This window comes from Podarcis liolepis (assembly GCF_965112155.1).
Source record: "Podarcis liolepis genome assembly, chromosome: 8".
Lineage (NCBI taxonomy): Eukaryota > Metazoa > Chordata > Lepidosauria > Squamata > Lacertidae > Podarcis > Podarcis liolepis.
In genome coordinates this window covers 47,843,615-47,854,539 of record NC_139560.1, presented here as the reverse complement: position 1 = coordinate 47,854,539, position 10,925 = coordinate 47,843,615, and positions in this window count along the sequence as shown.

Genomic DNA, 10,925 nt, shown 5'->3' with positions numbered 1-10,925 from the left:
CAGCTGAGAAGAAAATAAGTAGCTGCAAGAACAAACATATTGAAATAGCATGATGAGTCATCCACTGGGAATAAGGATCTCCAGAAATACTTGCAGTGCTAGGCAATAAAATTTCATTAACTCCAGAAAAGTCATGCTAGCAGTGGTGATGCTACAACCCTATTCACACATTCCTCCACAAGAAGCTCCCTCAAGCTGTCTTGGCAGTCTATGAAACATGGGCTAGAGTAGGCCTCCATTTGCTATCCATATACTAGAGGGACAAGGATGTAGTGTCCTTAAGGGCAGAACAGATTAGGATTATTTCATTTTGCAAAAGAACTCCACCTGCTGTCTTTGTCCCAAGGGTGCGGCACTGTGATCAGTGAAAGCCTGCACAGTGCAAGAGGTTAGTCATGTAAGGAAGCAACATTAGATTATAACCTACACACGTAAGTTCTGCATGTATGGTCTGTTTCCTGGAGAAAAACAGAGAAACATAAAAAGAGCCCTGTTAAATAGACTAAAGGCCAATCTAGTCCAACATTGTATTCCCACAGGTGCCTATGTAAAGACCACAAGTAGGACATGGGTACAATAATACTCTCCTGCTCATGTTCCCTGGTTCTGCTTTTTATGGACTCCAGGTTCAAGTCAGACTTGCAAAGGAGAGTCCTCAGACAGAAGATTCATTCCAATAAAGGACTGTCCTCTGGTGGACCTTCCAAATAAAGGTCTGTCCTCTGCAAAATAGGACACATGGTTATCCTAAAGGAAGCGTGTGGGGCAGGGAATTTCCAGGAGGCCAAACAGTGCCACTTACGGAAAGAGACTGGGACCAAGCCACCTGTGCCTTTTAAGATCAGTAACCTTATCATCAAGAATCAAGATCAACATCTGTCTTGAGTTTATGGAAGCAAACTGAGAGCTAGTGACGGTCTTTCAAAATATGGAAAATATGAACCCTGCAAACTAAGCTTTGTAAGGACCACTGGTTTTATAATTTCTGACAAAAAATATATAGCCATTTCTGTGCAGCCCCAGCTGATGCTCCATCTAGTTGCTCCTTTGCCACTCACATCTGGTGCCGGAGAAACGGGAGAGAGATATACTAATTGTGTTCTTGCCATCCAGCTGCACAGCAAGGAAGCAGTTCAGTTGCGGCACCATGTGACAGATGCATGAGTGTATCACATGAGATGCCCAGCACTTGGCAATCCTGAGGAGACAAGTCACTTCCAAAAATAACTTGTTATAGCACTTTTGCAGCTATAAAAAGAGCTTTAATCATAATGACAGTCAAAGACATTCATGCGGAATTGTGCCCTCTCCGATCTTTACAAAAACAAAACAAAAGCACTCCTCACCTACGTCATTCAAAATGAACTATGGTGCCCTAACATTTCTTAATACTTTTCAAAGTGCACTGTGTTCTGTTATCTAACTCAGCAGAATAACATTTCTTCTGCATTTACAGGTGTGGGTTGTTGTTGTTGTTTTTACCTCAGAAGATGATCCCAGAAGTACTTGATATGGTCATTCTCGGTCCTGTCATGCTGGGCTCTGGGCTGGCCTCAGACTAGCTTTAGCCAGAAGACCCTGGTGAATAGATGGAGCCACTCTGCCCCAACTCTGGCACTGATAATGAACACCTTAGTATCTAGGGGGAGCGCTCACCAAACCTATCACCAGAGGTCACCCTGGAGAGACCCTTGGCAAGGGCATGATTCTGACTCACCTGTGGCCTTGTGCATCAGAGGAGAAGGCTGAATTGTCTCCCAGCTCCAGAGGGTGTAGACAGCAGAAAGTCCAGGCTCAGGTGGTTTGCTGGCAAAGGAGTATGGGCCTAAAAGCCCAAAATAACAGTATGAGAAAGGGGCTCCTTGGCAGCAAAGGGTTCCTGGAAAGTAGTAGATTTGCAGTTGATCCTGGGAAGCATCTGGGAGACCAGACTAAAGAAACCCTTGGGTGAGGTCTGGCAGCTGCTGGAACAGCACATGAATTTTAGCACCCAGATGCTTCTGAATCACCTTACCAACTCTGCCCTACCATTTGACTTACCTCCTGTGCCACTGACCTACTGAAAGACCCCACCTCTCGAACTATGCTTGTTTACGGGCTGCCTTATTGTGCTGTGGCCATGGCTACACCTGGCCTCCCAGTAGCAGCATTCCTACAGGACAGGATGGTGAGGTCAAGTTGGTTTGGGGACACCAGATTGGCTTGGCGAGGGCATTGGAAGAATTCTAACCATGCCACCAACCTGCCCTGCCCCCCTCATTGTATCAGGCAGTGGCACCTCTGTCAGGAGGCCAGGTCAGAGGCACTGTGCCCACCTCACCCACTGTTCTTTACCGGTGCCATCATGTTTCTGACTTCAGTCTGCTGCCAACCTGGATAGTGGGGAGGGGCAGTGTTGGCCCAGTCTCTGTCCAAAAATTGAGACTTGGCCTGGGTGGAGCAGGACATATTGTCCATATCCATAAATTATGAAGGATACTATCACAAAGTATATATGTCAGAGTATCTCCTGGGGTTAAATAAATCTTACAGGTACAATCCTGTTACTACGCAATGGATTGAAGGCACACAATTAGTCCCAGGTAGAAGAAGGGCTCCCGTGGTTATGTCTGTCCTCTTGGGAGGACAAATGCACAGTAAATATTGTAGGAACACTTTGCAAATTACAAGAGCTGTATAAATGATCAATAGTTGTAGTACTAGCAATAGCAGAAAATGTTCCTTGTCACATTTTTCATCTGCAGCAGCTGACAATGACAGGGACAGCATCCGAGCTTCCTGCCAATATAAACCTGCAATTGCCAGCAGAAGCAAGACTGCTAGCGAGGCAGTTAACCCATCACCACCAGTGCTGGGTCTTCCTCTGTGAGTCTTTGAGGAAGTGAGTTTAAATGGGTTTCTATGTGTTCAAAGTCAAACAGCAAGATGGAGAGTGTTGCTTTAGGCTTCTCAGCTGTATATTGCAATGGCACCCTACTGTGGCTTTGCTTTTCAAATGAGTCCTTGAAAAGACTTGCAGAATCTGCTTCGAAATGGCATGTAGGCAGCTATTGTTTCACTGCTTGAACATAGATTCAGTGTGTTAAGTCCAGTGTTGGACCTTGTTCTCCCTACTAGTATACAGATGTTTATTACACCTATATCAGACACAAACCAACTGAACATAAAGAATGAAATATGACAGCCAGTGAGGCACAGTGGTTAGAGTTTGGACTAGGACCTGGGAAACTATGATTCACATTCCCGCTCTGAGCCTAGGTTACCTAAGAATTGTTTTGGGCTCTTGGGAGAAAAGGTAGGATATAAATGTAATAATTAATAAATAATTTTAAAAATACAGTGGTACCTCGGGTTAAGAACTTAATTTGTTCTGGAGGTCCGTTCGTAACCTGCAACTGTTCTTAACCTGAGGTACCACTTTAGCTAATGGGGCCTCCCACTGCCGCCGCCGTGCGATTTCTGTTCTCACCCTGAAGCAAAGTCTTTAACCCAAAGTACTATTTCTCGGTTAGCAGAGTCTGTAACCTGAAGTGCCTGTAACCTGAAGCGTCTGTAACCCGAGGTACCACTGTAAGTTGGACTTAGGCAAGACACATTGGCTTGTATCCAAAGTAGTGCTGCGTAACTGTCCCATCAGCACAATAATTTCTACTTGCAAAATGGAAGAGGAAATCTTCCTCTTCTTATCCATGCCCCCCCCCCCAGCTGCCCAGAACAGCTTTGAAGGGATGGGAGTAGGGGAACAAGATGGATGTCTTATTGCACAAGCATAGATCCTTGTGTTGATGGGATGGTTGCTGCATGGGGTACAAACTATTAAAATGACTAAACATGACTAACACATAATGTCACTCCATATATTCCTAGTGAAAACTTGAAAGGATTGAATATCCTATTGATAGAGTGAAATAGATTCCACAATCATTCCTCGAGACCACAGCTGGTGGATCAAAGTCAAGACTGCTCAGTAAACTCCATAAACAGCCACAGCTGGTAAATTCCTCAGTTGCTCTAAATAGGATGCTATAGAATGCTACTGGTATAACAGAAAGCTTCAAAGTCTTCTGAATTGGCAAATCTTCAGTGGATCTTGAGGTTTTTCCTGACCCTGACTGCCTGCTTCCCACTTGAGAAGCTTATTCTATTCAGATGTGCATCTAGGGGCCTGTGTTTTAAGAAGCGTGTTTAAGGTTGCCCAGTTTTCAGCTGCATGAAGATCTGTTTTCAAAACAAAACACTGCGGGGGGAAATGATCAATAAATTGCCACTTATGCATAAAATGTGCTTTTATTTCTTCTGCTCTTTTCATGGGCTTGGATCCAATACTGCCTGTACAAGAAAAAAAAAGGTACTTTGCTTGCAGAAGATGCTCCACTAGTTCTCCTTTTCTGCTGCAGAAGCAGCTGTGTAGCGGAGCAGGGGCAAAGCCCTGGCGCTGATTTCACAGCAGGTAGGATGATGTCATCTCCTAGGGCACGCTTTGCCAATCCTCTGCATGCCAAAGAAATAAACCTTTTCTCAGAGAGAAGCCCACTAAATAAGCTAAGAGCAGGGGACATGGTAAGTTACACTCGTGTGCATGGCTAAGGGTTGAAGTGCCACTTTTATTTTGAAAAATTGCAAAGTCCGTTTGTCATGACCAATCAAAATCACACAAAATAGTGAGCGACCTTTTGAGGCTGCGAGCAGTTCTTTGGATACACATTAAGATGTATGTGGCTGTTACTGAGAAGGACCTGCGTTTCTGTAAAGAGGAAGATAAAGAAGAAGGGGCAGGTAACTGTATTTCCTATGCATTTCATACAATGGAAATTCATATTTTATTTTTTTTTTTATAAAATTTTTTTATTGCGTTCCTTTTCATAGGTTCACAAATTAGTTTACATAGCAACATGCAAGAAACATTTTTTTTATATATAAAGAAAAATGAAAAAAGAAAAAAAAGAAAATTAAATATGTTACACATCATGTTTCATAAATTTACTTTCTTTTGGACCTCCCCACATCTTCCCAACATTGCATTCATTGTTCTAACCTGATCAGCAATTTGTTACCTTGTTTCATAACTTATTGTATCTTTGACTTTATTATGTTACCAATTTCGAAAGTTTGTAGTTTACTTTTGGTACCTTCACAATAAACATAATATATTGTTTCAAATTTGTTTCCTTTTCTTTTTTATCTAGGCTTATTTTATCCTTTGCTTAAATAGGTTGCGGAAGCGTGACGTTTCCTAATCATGCACAATCTTAACATTCAAACAACTTATAATATTTTTGCAAATAATCCTTGAATTTTTTCCAGTCCTCCTCTATTGTTTCTTCGGTCAGATCTCGAATTCTGCCAGTCATTTCTGCCAACTCCATGTAGTCCAACAACTGTGTCTGCCAGTCCTCCAGTGTGGGTAAATCTGGTGTCTTCCAGTACTTTGCGATAAGAATCCTTGCTGCTGTTGTCGCATACATAAACAGAGTTCTGTCCTTCTTTAGCACCTTCCGGTCCACCATGCCCAGCAGAAAGGCCTCTGGTTTCTTGAGAAAGGTATATTTAAATACCTTTTTCAACTCATTGTATATCATTTCCCAGAAGGCCTTTACTTTCGGGCAGGTCCACCAGAGGTGAAAGAATGTCCCTTCTTCCTCCTTACATTTCCAACACTTATTATCAGACAGGTGGTATATTTTAGCCAACTTGACTGGGGTCATGTACCACCGGTATACCATTTTCATAATGTTCTCTTTCAAGGCACTACATGCCGTAAATTTCATACCGGTGTTCCATAACCTTTCCCAGTCCTCAGACATAATGTTATGTCCTACATCCTGTGCCCATTTTATCATAGCCGATTTAACTGTCTCATCCTGTGTATTCCATTTAAGCAGCAAGTTATACATTCTCGAAAGTACCTTAGTTTTGGGTTCTAATAACTCCGTCTCTAGTTTCGATTTCTCCACCTGGAAACCAACTTTTTTATCCATTTTGAAAACCTCTTGCATTTGAGCATAATGTAGCCAGTCTCGCACCTTATTTTTTAATTTGTCTTGGCTTTGGAGCTTCCAGTTGTCTCCAACTCTTTCAATTAATTCCCAATATTTTGGCCAGTAGGCCTCCATATTGGGCCTTTTTTTGGAAACTTTGGCTTCCACTGGTGATAACCACCTCGGGGTTTTACTTTCTAGTAAATCCTTGTACTTCATCCATACAGCAAATATTGATTTTCTGACAATATGGTTTTTGAACAATTTATGAACCTTTGCCTTGTCATACCACAAGTATGCATGCCAACCATAAACATTGTCAAACCCTTCCAGGTCTAGGACATCAGTGTTTTCCAACAAGAACCAATCCTTCAACCAGCAGAAGGCTGCAGCTTCATAGTACAACCTTAAATCCGGCAGGGCAAACCCCCCTCTTTCTTTTGAGTCAGTTAGTATTTTAAATTTTATTCGGGGCTTTTTGCCCTGCCAGACAAACTTAGATATATCCTTCTGCCACTTTCCAAAACATTCCATTCTGTCCACGACCTGTAGGGTTTGAAATAAAAATAACATTTTTGGCAAAACACACATCTTTATAGCTGCGATTCGGCCTGACAAGGTAAGTTTCAATCTTGCCCATATATCCAAATCCTTTTTGATTTCCAACCAGCATTTTTCATAATTATCTTTAAATAAATTTAAATTTTTGGTGGACAAAAATACCCCCAGGTACTTCACTTTTTTCACCACACTTAACTCTGTTTCTTTCTGGTACCCCTCTGTCTCTGTAGGTGTCAGATTTTTAACCAAAACCTTGGTTTTTTGTTTATTAAGCTTGAATCCCGCCACCCGACCAAACTCCGAGATAAGTTCAAGAACTTTTTTTGTGCTAGATTCTGGCTCCTGTAATGTCAAGACTAGGTCATCTGCGAAAGCTTTCAATTTGTATTGTTTCGCTCCGACCACTATACCCTGCACCAACCGGTCCTCTCTGATCATATTCAGCAATACCTCCAGGACAGAAATAAATAACAGAGGAGATAGGGGGCACCCCTGTCGTGTCCCTTTTTCAATTTTGAGTTCCTCCGACACCACATTATTCACTATCAGTTTGGCTTTTTGTTCTGAGTAGATTGCTTCTACTCCATTTTCAAACCCCCTTCCCACTCCCATCCCTTTCAGGTTTTTCTTCATAAACCTCCAAGAAATGTTGTCAAATGCTTTCTCCGCATCAATAAAAATTAAAGCGGCCCTTGTGTTCCTAATTCTCAAAAGCTCCAATATGTCAATAATGTTTCTGGTATTGTCCGACATATGTCTGCCAGGGAGAAAACCTGCTTGGTCCTTATGAATTACTTCATTTAATACTTTTTTAAATCTATTTGCTAAAATGTCTGCAAATATTTTGTAATCCACATTCAGGAGTGAGATGGGACGATAGTTCTTAAGCTGGGTCTTTTCCATCTCCGACTTTGGAATCAATGTGATGAATGCTTCTTTCCACGTTTCCGGTGCCCTCTTCCCCTCCATAATCTGGTTGCAAACCTCCAATAATGGTTGTATCAAAAAGTCCTTCAAAGTCTTATAATATTTGGAGGTGAGCCCGTCCGGGCCTGGAGATTTGCCGAGTTGCATATTTCGAATGGCACCTTCAATTTCCTGTTGGGTTATTTTACTGTTGAGAATTACTCTTTGGTCTTGGCTTATTTTAGTTAGACCATTTGTTCTCAAAAATTGGTCTATTTCCAATTCTTGCTGAGGCCCCTGTGCATAAAGATCTTTAAAGTATCTGTGGAAGCACTTCCTTATTTCTTCTGGTTTCTGCACTATTTTTCCTTGAATCTCTAAATTTGTAACTGTATTTAACTTTTGTCTTTTTTTCAACTGCCAAGCTAACAATTTTCCACATTTATTTGCTGATTCAAACGATCTCTGTTTCATTTGTTTAATTTTCCATTCAATTTCTTGATTAATCAATTTCGAATATTGTGCTTGGTGGAATTTGATTTCTCTTAATACCTCTTTTGATTTTGGTTTGGTCCTCAGCTTTTTCTCTCCTTCACTTATTTTCTCTAAGATTTTTTCCTTTTTTCCATTCCAAAATTTTCTTTTTATTGTGTTCTGTTGTATCAGAAACCCTCTCATTACAGCTTTACTTGCGTCCCAGACTGTTCTCTTCTCGACCGTAGTGTTCAAATTTATTTCAAAATAGTCCTTTAAAGTTTTTTGGGCCTTCTTAACGATCTCTTGATCTCTTAGCAAGGTGTCATTCATCCTCCATCTAAAGGATCCGGTTGGGATAAGTCTCAATTCCATTTTTAAGGCATTATGGTCGGAGCAGGTTTTTGGGCAGATTTCCACCTTTCTTGTTTTGGGTGCCAGCCCTCTAGATATCCAAATTTGGTCGATTCGTGTCCATGACAAATGGGCCTCAGAAAAGAAGGTTCCTTCTTTACCCAAGGGGTTCCTTGTCCTCCAAATGTCAATCAAGTCCATATTGTCTGTCATTTCAAAAAACGTTTTGGGGAGTCTGCCGTCTGTTGTTAAATTTTGATTTTGGGATTTATCCATATTTGTTGAGACCACCCCATTCATGTCTCCCATCACGATAATATTAGAATAGTCCAGGTAGTCGAGCAGTGTCTCATGCAGCTTCTTATAAAATTCTGATTTTCCATCATTTGGTGCATAAATTCCTAGTATCAGAATCTTCTCCCCTTGTGTTTGAATTTCAATTGCGAGAATTCTTCCATGGTCATCTTTAAATAAGAATTTTGGTGTCAGATTCTCCTTTGCATATATTACAACGCCTCTCTTTTTAACTTTGTCTGATGAGATAAATTCTTGGCCTAATCTTTTATTGATTAATACTTTCCTGTGGAGCCTGGTCACATGTGTTTCTTGAAGACATATTAAGTCCAATTGTTCTTTTTTTAGGATATGAAATATCCTCCTTCTTTTTTCCGGAGAATTCCCGCCATTTATGTTCCAACTAAGTAGCTGCAGGGACATCCTGTTCTAGTTGAGATGTTCTTAAGATGAGGTGTCTTCCTTTTGCTCCAATCCCGAGGGGGCAGGCGTTGGCCCGCTTCCAGGCAGAATTGATGTTGGTAAAGGTGGAAGCCAATCTGCTCCTTTTTGGAGATCTTCACCGTGATCGTGAAGGAACTTTTGGTTGTCTTCAGGTGTTCTAATTTTAACCTTCCTTTCTTTGTATGTAAAGGATAATCCTTGTGGGAACTCCCACCTGTAGGGAATTGCGTTGTGTCTCAGTAATTTTGCTAATTCTGTATAGGTGGCTCTAAGGTCCAACAGCTGTCTTGGGATATCTCTATAAATTTCCACCCTTTTGTCTTGTATTTGAATTGCTTTTTTGAAATGAAGGCCTAGGATCTTGTCTCTCTCTTCCCTTGATCTTAGAATTATTAAACAGTCCCTGGATCTGTCTTTCCTTACCAGTCTTCCCAATCTGTATGCCGAGACAATTTTAAAGTCTGTATCTTCTGTTATGCCCCAGAACTTTGAAAATTCTTGTGTCAGATATCCAATCAAGTCTCCTTGCTCAAGTTCTGGAATGCCTCTCAATTTGATGTTGTTCTCGCGATTTTTCAATTCCACCATTGACAGGTAGGTTTGTTGTTCACCCACCTGTTTGTGCAGAGGCTTGACTTCTCCTTTTATTTCTTCAACTTCTTTTTGTAAGGCTCCCACTTTTTGAATTGCTTCTCCAGCTAGTTCACGGTTTTCCGCTGTTGCTCCTTGCAGGTTCTCTATTGCTTGCGTATGCTGGGAAACTTGATCAGTCAATTTTTGTATCGAAGAAGTCGCTTTGTCTATTTTCAGAGACTGGTCATCCACCTTCTGGTTTAAGCTTGATAACTGCTCCAATATTTGTTTTAATAGTGTGTCTGACCCACCTGCTGCCATATCTTCCTCAGTGGGCTTCTCTGTTATTTCAGCTTGCTCCCTCTGTGTCACCAGTACAGCTGGAACCGACGATCGGCGTCCTTGGGTCAGTGTTGTTTGTACAAATTGTCCTGGTTTTCTTTCCTTTTCCTTTTCTTTTTCCTTGGCCTCTTTAGTTTCCTTAGCTTTAGATGCTCTTGTTCTCCCTGCACCACTCATTACACATCTGTCAGTGTTCAAGGTCAAATTGTCTATTGTTCCATGGGAAAGACAGAACCAGTTATAAACAATCAGTAGAATGAAAGCCAAAACAAAGATCAGTTCCCAGGATTTTATAATCCGAAAGCCCTGTAGGGGGAGTGCCACCAAGTTTCAAAGACAAAGAAGGAAGTATTCCGCCATTAAAATTCCAAGTTGTTTCTGCTCAATAAATCCAATAATCCAACAGTCCCTTCACCGGCCAAAAAAATTCCCCAAAGCACCTCTTAAAGTTCAGCAAAGTTCCATCAACGGTGCTTGCAACAAAGTCTCATACAGTCTTTTCTGCTCAAATGTATCAGTTGCACTCCAAAAAAGTTTTTTGCAACTGTTTCTGCAGTTATCGCCACCTCTCTCCCCGGCAGTCCGACGTCTGACTCTTTAGAAGTACAAACCAAAAGAGGCAGGAAATAGGAGGAAAGTCCACATTTACAGCTTAATTTAGTCAATATCCATTCCTTCCTTCCGTAAAATAAAGAATAGATCTAGTAGCGCAAGAAAGTTAAAACTTCCCAAAGTCCCGTTTCAAGCGCTTCCGCTTCTTAAGACTTTGCTTTGATCTTGTCAGCAATGTCGGGAGACGGACTTCCCTTTTCTCATCTCCCGATTTCAGCCAAATCCAACAAATTCTTTTACCAAATTTAAATCCCTTTACTCACGGGTATGTTGCTTGCAGTTTAGTGTTGATTTTAGGAAGAAAGGTCAGCGCTCATCTGCAACAGCCGCGCGGCTTCACTTCCGCGGAAAGAGCGATGAACTCACAGCACCGCTACCCCTCCTTCA